Below are 8,546 nucleotides of genomic sequence, written 5' to 3' on the forward strand. Positions count from 1 at the left end.
AAAGAGACCCCTCTCCTCTGCCCACAGGTGTCTCCTTCCTCAGGTAGAGAGTCCAAGGTCTTGCCGTTTTTCCCCCTTCTCATGAAAGAAACACAATACTTGACCTGCTCCTGTGTCCTTCAGGATTCAGTGAAGGTTTGGGAGCCATTTCTTTCTGCAGGGGTTCTTGGCACGCACTCCAATCCAACTCTGATTTCCTGACTTACCCCTAAGTGGACTGCTTTTTGCCTTCTTCCGCTGTAACACCAAATGCTCATTTTACCACTTTCTCATCAGTATCTCGTTAGACTGGGGAGTCTTCCTTTTAGACACTGGACTCCAGCAGTCTTGGAATCTCTTTCCTCTCATCCTGTCTAGCACTTAGAGGCAAGATTGTTAATTGAATGAGCAAAAACTGTGGGAACTCACAAAGCATTCTGACTTCCTGATTGCCCTGGTAAGCTGCATTTGTGTTGCTCCAGATAGGCCAAGCCTCACACTTACTTCTTTAAATAGGAGAACTTTGAAGGGCTTGGGAGCAGGAGTGGGGGAGGAAAACAGTGATAGAAGTCCTCTTCTGACAAACAAAAGTAAGAGCCTGAAAGGATCAACAAATTAAAACCATGATGGGACTCTCTGCTTTGCTGCAAATTGGGTCTGGACTCAGAGCTGCCCAGCCTCTATCAGTATTGGGAAATCACAAATCCAGTTCTGTCAGTTTCTTCATGTATTTTTTTTTTCTTCATGTTCTGTGATATGGTTGAAGTCACCAAAATTCTAGTATATTCTAATACTAGTCACTGTGAAAGGTTTTTTCTTTTTTTTGGCCTTGTTATTTTTATTATGTGCTGCTAGGGATTGAAACCAGGGTCTTTCTATGCTTTGAAAACTATTAACTGAGCCTCCTATAAGAGGACAATTCACCACCCTACATCTTCTCTTTCTACATAGCTGTCAGTTCTATACATGGACTACCATACTAATGTATCTGTACATTGTAAAAAATACACATAAAATTAAAAAAGAGGATGATATAAAAATATAAACTCTAGAATTTTCTTTCCAAGCCAGACTCCATAATTGTCATACTTCATATGGATGGTACACTCCAATTTGGAGGCTGCTATTACAGACACCATCTCCTTCCCATGACTTAATGATGTGGACAAAATCAGAGTTGTCCTCCTTAAACTCTTGGGATGGGTTTGGGGGATGTACTGTGACTTTCTTGTTGACTTTTCCATTAAGTGGGGGTAATACTGTTATCTTAGCATCATGGAATTTTAGCTGGAGGAGGGATCTTAGAGAGGACCTCTAGTCTAGTTCTTACCCAGTGACGTGGGGAGGTGAGCTATGAAAAAAACAATAGATTCCTTGATGTGACAGATAATCCCTGTTGCTTGCAAAACTGACCTTTCCCCTTTCCCTGTGATTTGTTTACCCTCTTGTGAGTGCCCTCATGCTTGAGGGCAGGCTGGACCCCCTTTTCAGCCCTAGGGAGTACAACCTGACTAGGTGAATCAATTATGAAGATTCCATTCACCTACCTTGCTCAGTGATTGGGTTCATGTTTTGGCATGTGACATGGTCTGACCAAGCTGTTTTGGAAAGTTTCTTTCTCTCTACAAAAACAAACAAAACAAACAAACAAACAAACATAACTGGTAAATATTCCCTTCCTAGCTCTGGACCTCATCTTCTCCACATGACATGACACTTTTTTGACCCAAGGGCCATGGAAGAAGGTTGTGCTCAAGGACAACCTGACGATGAGGTGTGGCAGAATAGAAAGATGGATATAAATCATGAAACTGCAAATTTAATCATTCTGGACTTCCAAAACTCTGGGCTCCATCCTATGCAAAATAGTAAAGATATCATTGTTTAAGCTGGTTGTAGTTGCATTTTCTGTTATTTTTACCTACTTAACTATATACTTATCCAGAGAGGTTAAGGGTAGCAAAAATGAAACAAGAATCCAGAACTTTAAAATAATAGGTTACTGGTTCTTATTCACAAATAATGACTTAAAAGAATTTATTCATCTTGCTCAGTAAGAGCAGTTTCTTTCTTTTCCTTGAGACTTAGCTCCTGCCCACTTAGAAGGTTCTGAGAAAATACTATTATTTGATTTTAAGAATGTTCTGCTTCCTCACTTCCACTGAGTGTTCAACTCTAGTGATATTTTGATGGTTTTCTGGGAATATATATTTACTTTTTAATATTAAACCTCTCATCCAGGATATCTAGTTATACTATAACTTTCATCTAGTGGCAAATATAATTTGCCTGTAGAGGCCTGGGCCAACAGTCTCTTGGTGAATCAGTGGCAAAACACTGAGTGTGGAATGAGCTTAGTTGTATGTTCAAACCCAAGCTCCCTCTTCTGCCAGTCCCGGCTGCCTTCGCTGTTGAAGATGAGCTGGGACACTCAGAAATAACCCAGGAGTGTATAAAGGTAATAGTGGTTTCAAATCACCCATAGACACCCATAGTAAATGGAAAAGCTTTTGTCAACATCTTTAATGGTTTCAGTTGGTAAATTATTAACAGAATATATGTGGAGTCCTCAGCATTTCAAATACATTTACTTTCTGGAAGAAAACGTTGGAGAACAGTTTCTCCTGCCAACTCCCAAGTTGCAGGTGTCTCCTTCCTTGTCCCTCCTCCCTCTCTCCCCCAGATATGTTAGGAGCCTCCTTCCCCCATGAAGAAGGCCTCTCCTCACACTGCTGAGGGCTCTTGGTGTATTGAGAATGCGTACCCTTGTTCAGGCTATCAAGTGAATAATTTCCTTTCATTTGATCCATCTTCTCCCAGCATGAGGGGGAGGAGATCATAATTTGGAAACAAAACAAAGCAAAAAACAAACAAACAACACCTGGATTCTAGTACAAGCTCTAGAACTAGCTAACTTATTACTTGGGTAAATCATTTAACTTCCCTTCGCCTGTCAATCAGGAATAGTCACACTATTTATATGATCTGCATCTCAGAGATGTCAGAATCAAGTGACATAATCCTCATGGATAAGCTGTGAACCTTATAGTTCTCACTATTGGGATTGTTTGTGTTGACATTTTTCCTTCCCAGGAGGTTGACACACAACCACTCACATGATCCAGTTCTGACTGACTCAGGAGGCTGGAAGAACAAGTCCTCATGCCAGTGAGTGGAATGACCTGCGGGACACATTTGCTGGAAAATAGGGTGTGTTGTTGTGTTCATACTAGCAAGCACTGGAGACGTGGATCCTGCTATGATATTTCACAGCCACATTTTCTGGGTTGCCTGGCATCCAGATAATGTCTATATGTTGGGAATAGACAATATTCAAGGGAAGAGGGGAAAGGTTCAGAGAGCTAGAGGAAGAGTGGGTAGGAGAGACAGGTTACACTTTAGCAAGACTTTATAAAAGAGCATCAACTATTTCATTGTTTTAATGTAGGATGGGAGACACTCTCTTGAGTTAGAATACAATAAAATATATGGGACAATTTATGTATTTGCCCTAAAATTTTCCTCATCAGTTAAATAGACTTGAGAGTTTCTGTGAGTTATATGACATAATTCAAAATAACTAGCACATGATGATAATGTTATATGTTTGTACAAACATGTGAGTGCATGTGAGCATGTGTGTGCTTTAACACACCCAATTTCTGCTCTGTTCAGTGGCTATGCTTTCCACTGATCACCCACTGATCACATGAAAAGCACACCATCCATGCAAGGCAGTACACTTTCAAGGTGCTTAGAATCCAGTTAAGAACCAGAAGACGAGGGTACTGAAGACGGGAAGAATGCAGAGACTCAATCAAGATGCCGGTATAGACCATTATTTTGGATGCTGAGAAAAGTATGAATTCCTTGAAACCTGAAAAATTTACAGAAGTTGTACTTCCTACGCAGTGTCATGAAGAGTGACTTTATTTTGAGTTGGGGAAGAAATTCCAGGTGTAGGAGCCACAAGAGTAAAGACATGCTGAGGAAACAGGAAAAAGCTGATACTGGCTAGAATGGCCATCCAGGGAACAGGCTGGATAGCAGGGTAGGGTCAAGCATTCTTCTCATGAGTGCTGCCATCAGCTCCAACACTGATAGGGGTTATCAGTCCCTGCTGAGGAATTCTTTCAATGCCTGGGGACACTCCATTAACTGCTGATAAACAGCACGACTTGCTCTTTCTCTTTGTAAAGAATTACCTGTTGATTGACATCTACTGGGATGTTTTGTGTGCTAGGCATCAAGGAAGATTATGAAGAATGTAGAGACTTTGCAAGATATCTGGCCAGGAAAAGATCATTCTAATAACAAAGGATAACATGCCTATGTAAATAGAATAAATATAGAATAAAAGAGCAGCACACTTTAACGCAGAACAAAACCTAGCATGATACAAATAGAAAAGTGTGATATGCCCTTTATTGATGAAGGTGGGGTTGTTGTTAGGTTAGTGTGTGTGCAGAGCAAGGTTTGGAAAACCTGAAGTCATGATTTGACTGTGCTTCGCCTGATGCACCAGAGGCCCTCTTAGTCCTGGGGAGCAGTCAGCACACCACAGTATTTCCTGTTTGCCTATTAGGTTGCCCATCAGATTTTGATCTTGCTCCATCAAAGCAGTGATGATGTGTTCAGCATATTTTGCTTAATCTTCTTCCTCATATTCTTTTTTTATTCATGGATTATGTGTCTACACTTATTCCTCCACAAATTGACCTTTAGAATTAGTTGAACAATCTTGATATAATTGAACAATTTCTCCCTTATTTGCTGACAATTATTTCTTGTTCAGCAAAACTTTTAGAAAGTTCTAGAACACAACCTCTGGGTGTTCCCTGCTTCTTGCTGAGTGTTGGGGTCAGCAAAACCTCACCAGGCAAGTTTACTGCAGCTGCAATTTAGAATTACAATGGGGAAATATAAATTTGGATACTAAAAAAGATGGTGCTACTCTTGGAAAATGAGTTTAAATCATAGCCATCTGAGGTTTTTCTGTCTCATAAACACAGCTGATAGAAACAAAAGAAGCCAACTGCTTCTGGTTAGATACCTGCCAAGTCTCCAGGAAGGTGAGGAGCCAAAGATGATGGGGGTGGCTAAGGTGAGAGCTCCTTTGAGGTCCTTGAGAGCAACAACTGTGTCCCTTATTCTTCTGGCCTAGTACAGTGCTGAACACACTGTAAATATTCACCTGGAGCTTTGCATGCAAATAATAAATGAACAAACTACAAAAGGGTTTTATGGAAAAGAAATAGCTTCTAGCAGAATCATAGTCTTTTGAGGCTTAGTTTCTAGGTTTAGTGGAACATCATTGTGGAACTGTATTGTCCCTGAATTGGTCATAGGTTTTAGTAATTTTATGTTTTCTTTGGAATAAAAACCACTATTAGAAGCATTAAATCACTAAGTACCTGTGCAGGTTTCCTGAATAAATATCATTGGTGATTGTATTGATGGTTTCTGTCCCTAGAATTTTCTTTTCTTAGACCTCTTGTCACTTATACTATAGTTAATTTTAAAATACTTTAGAATTTCAGTGTTTAAATTTTATATGTAAATTATAGCATTTAACACTTAAGCATTCAAAATCCATGCCTGTTTACTTTCTAAATAAAATACACATAATTTCTTACAGGGCTAAATAGAAGAAAATATTACACAGATGAAAATCAACATTGTAATGCTGTCATAATAATATCCTTGGTTCTATCCTTATTTTTAAGAAAAAGAAAAAAGAAAGCTGTGTTTGTCTTATGGTCTCAGTAAGAATGGGTTGTGGATACAGATGTCTTCTTGATAACAGAGGGTTCATACTTTATGTCATTCAACTGTTTCTTTCCTCTCTCTTTTCTAATAACCAAGTACAGAACAAAACAGAAGCCCCAAAACAAAAATGAACAGACACCAAATGGGGTTGCACATCTGTTATCCCAGTGACTCAGGAGAACAAGGCAGGATGACCACAAGTTCAAGATAATAGCAACTTAGTGAGACCCTGCCTCAAAATAAAAAGGACTGGGGATGTATCGCAGTGGTAGAGCATCCTGGGTTCAATCCTCTGTATTGCAAAAACAAATAAATAACAAACAAACCAAAACAAGTACAACAATAGCATCATCAATAAACAATGAACAAAAAAATTTAGGTGGGATGATACAAAAATTAGATCAGCAAATGAGATTTTGGAACTCCATATGGATTATATAATTCTAGAAAAGATGTTTTATGTATTGCTATGAAAGGAAAGTGGGAGATAGAAGAAAAAAGAAGAGAAGAGGAAAAGTAAAAGAAAGAAAAAACTCTGTGTCATGACTAGTGTTTCCCAGCAGGGCACTGTTACCATTTGGGATAAGTGGTTAACCACATTTTATAAATACAATGAGGAATTTTGATAGGGACTTAATTTGGGTTGAACCTCCCTTGATTAATTGTACATTTTATTTCTATTTCCAAAATTCTTAATGTTTTAAACTTTTTTTTTTTTGAAAGAGGATTTCTTCCTGTTACAGTTTATAAATGTCTCAAAGTGTGGGTGTACAGCAAACCATTCCAAATTTACCCTCAAGGAAGCATTCTTTACTTTTAGACTGTTCTGGTTCTCCATTTGACTTTTGCATAGGAATCCTTAGCGCATCTGCTCTTCTGCCTCTAAACTCACTCTCCTTGGTGAACTTATTAATTCTCATGGCTTCAGTTGTTGTTGTTGTGGACCTAGTTTTTATACCCATTGCTGACATTTCAACTATGCTCAGTCTAATGTCTTAGAGTGAGAAATCTGTTTTCCTTATTTAAGAAAAATGTAATAAAAATTGAATTCATCTATTTCTCTTTTGCAACATCAGTGATGCTATCATTTGTTAATTTCTTAATTTTACAAATATTTGATTGCCTAATACATACCTATTATGCTAAATTGTAGTGATACAATGGAGACCAAACAGGCAAAGTTCTGGCTCTCATAATATAATAGTCTAAGAATAGATAGAGGTTAGAAAAATAATCCCACAACTGTTTGATGATTAACAGAGATAATGGCCATGGTCAAAACTGCAGGTTACACAAGTATGTGATATAAATTGTACTCACTTATTCTGATGGTGAAAATTCATTTTTTAAAGGTACACTCTTACATTGCTGGTGGGACCACAAATTGGTGCAACCTCAGAGTGGTTGGAGTACGGAGTATGGAGATTCCTCAGAAAACTTGGAATGAAACCACCATTTGATTCAGTTATCCCACTCCTCGGCATATACCCAAAGGACTTAAAATCAGCATACTACAGTGATGTGGCCACGTCAGTGTTTATAGCAGCTCAACTCATAATACCTAAACTGTGAAATCAATCTAAGTGCCCTTCAACAGATGAATGGATAAAGAAAATGTGGTATATGTACACAGTGGAATATTCCTCAGCTCTAAAGAATGAAATAATGATATTTGCTGGTAAATGGATGGAACTAGAGACTATCATGTTAAGTGAAATAAACCAATCCCCGAAAAACAAAGGCTGCATGTGGAGATACATAATAAGGTAGGGTGGGGAGAGGGAAGAATAGAAATTCATTGGATTAGATAAAGGGGAATAAAGGGAAGGGAGAAGGGATGGGAATAGGAAAGACAGTAGAATGAATCAGACATAACTTCCCTATGTTCACATATGAATACACAATCAATGTAACTGTACATCATGTACAACCACAAGAATGGTATTCTAAATTATACTCTATGTATGTATAATATCAAAATAAATTCTACTGTCACTTGCATCTAAAAAGAACAAATAAAAAATTCATTGTCTGGACTGATTTCTTTTAACTCTCATGTGTATTCAATTACTAAGACCTACTGAGTAGTTGCACCCCACTTCCCCATTTTAACACTTGCAGCTGTGTCCAGTGCTCTCTACTTCTGATGTTTGGATTATTCCATTTGGATCTTCTAGCTCATCAACATGGCCGCCATATCCATATTCTTTAATGTTTGTTTTTATCACATCACTCTCCAACTTAAGAATCATCAGTGGTCCCCGATACCCATTGAATCAACTTCAATATATCAGATACCTTTCCTAAATACTTTCATTGTGCTAGTTGAAAAATCTAGCATAAGGCCCTTGGCCAGCTGTGCACATGCTGCTCTCCGCACTCAGAATGCTGCCTTCCTTCCCTTCTGTACCCAGAACCTTGTTTGTTTCAGTGACTTTCAAACTGCAAACATTTGTAGAGTAGGGGGTAACAGGGCACATTGGTGAGATGAGGGGCTCAGTTCTCAGCATTGGATATCCACATACAATTTCACTTGAGGAGGGTTCTAAGGCAAATAACATTTGAAAATCTCTATGTCATGGAAGTTACTAAGATTCATCTGGCCCCCCTCCTCCCTCCATACTGACTTTGCTCCCTACCTATAGTCTCTAGAGTGGTTAACTGTGCTCCTGAGTGAGATATACCTGCTTATATACCACTCATTCTACTCTTAATAAAATTGTCTCCTTGAGCCTTGTTTTTAAATTTTCTTTTGCATTCCTTACAGTGCTTTACATTTGCATAAATGAATGAATACA

General features: G+C 38.5%; 1 long non-coding RNA gene across 1 annotated transcript in view; it reads left to right on the top strand.

Moving 5' to 3' along the window:
• The window catches only part of LOC308649214, a 148,313-nt gene extending 140,661 nt beyond the window's left edge, over window positions 1-7,652 (top strand). The window contains exon 3 of the long non-coding RNA XR_014022032.1: window positions 7,101-7,652. This is a non-coding gene — a long non-coding RNA (uncharacterized lncRNA). The remainder of the gene's footprint in view (window positions 1-7,100) is intronic.
• Window positions 7,653-8,546: the final 894 nt, after the last annotated feature.

The sequence above is a fragment of the Spermophilus citellus genome, assembly GCF_964194105.1.
Source record: "Spermophilus citellus genome assembly, chromosome: 5".
In the NCBI taxonomy this organism is placed as follows: Eukaryota; Metazoa; Chordata; class Mammalia; order Rodentia; family Sciuridae; genus Spermophilus; species Spermophilus citellus.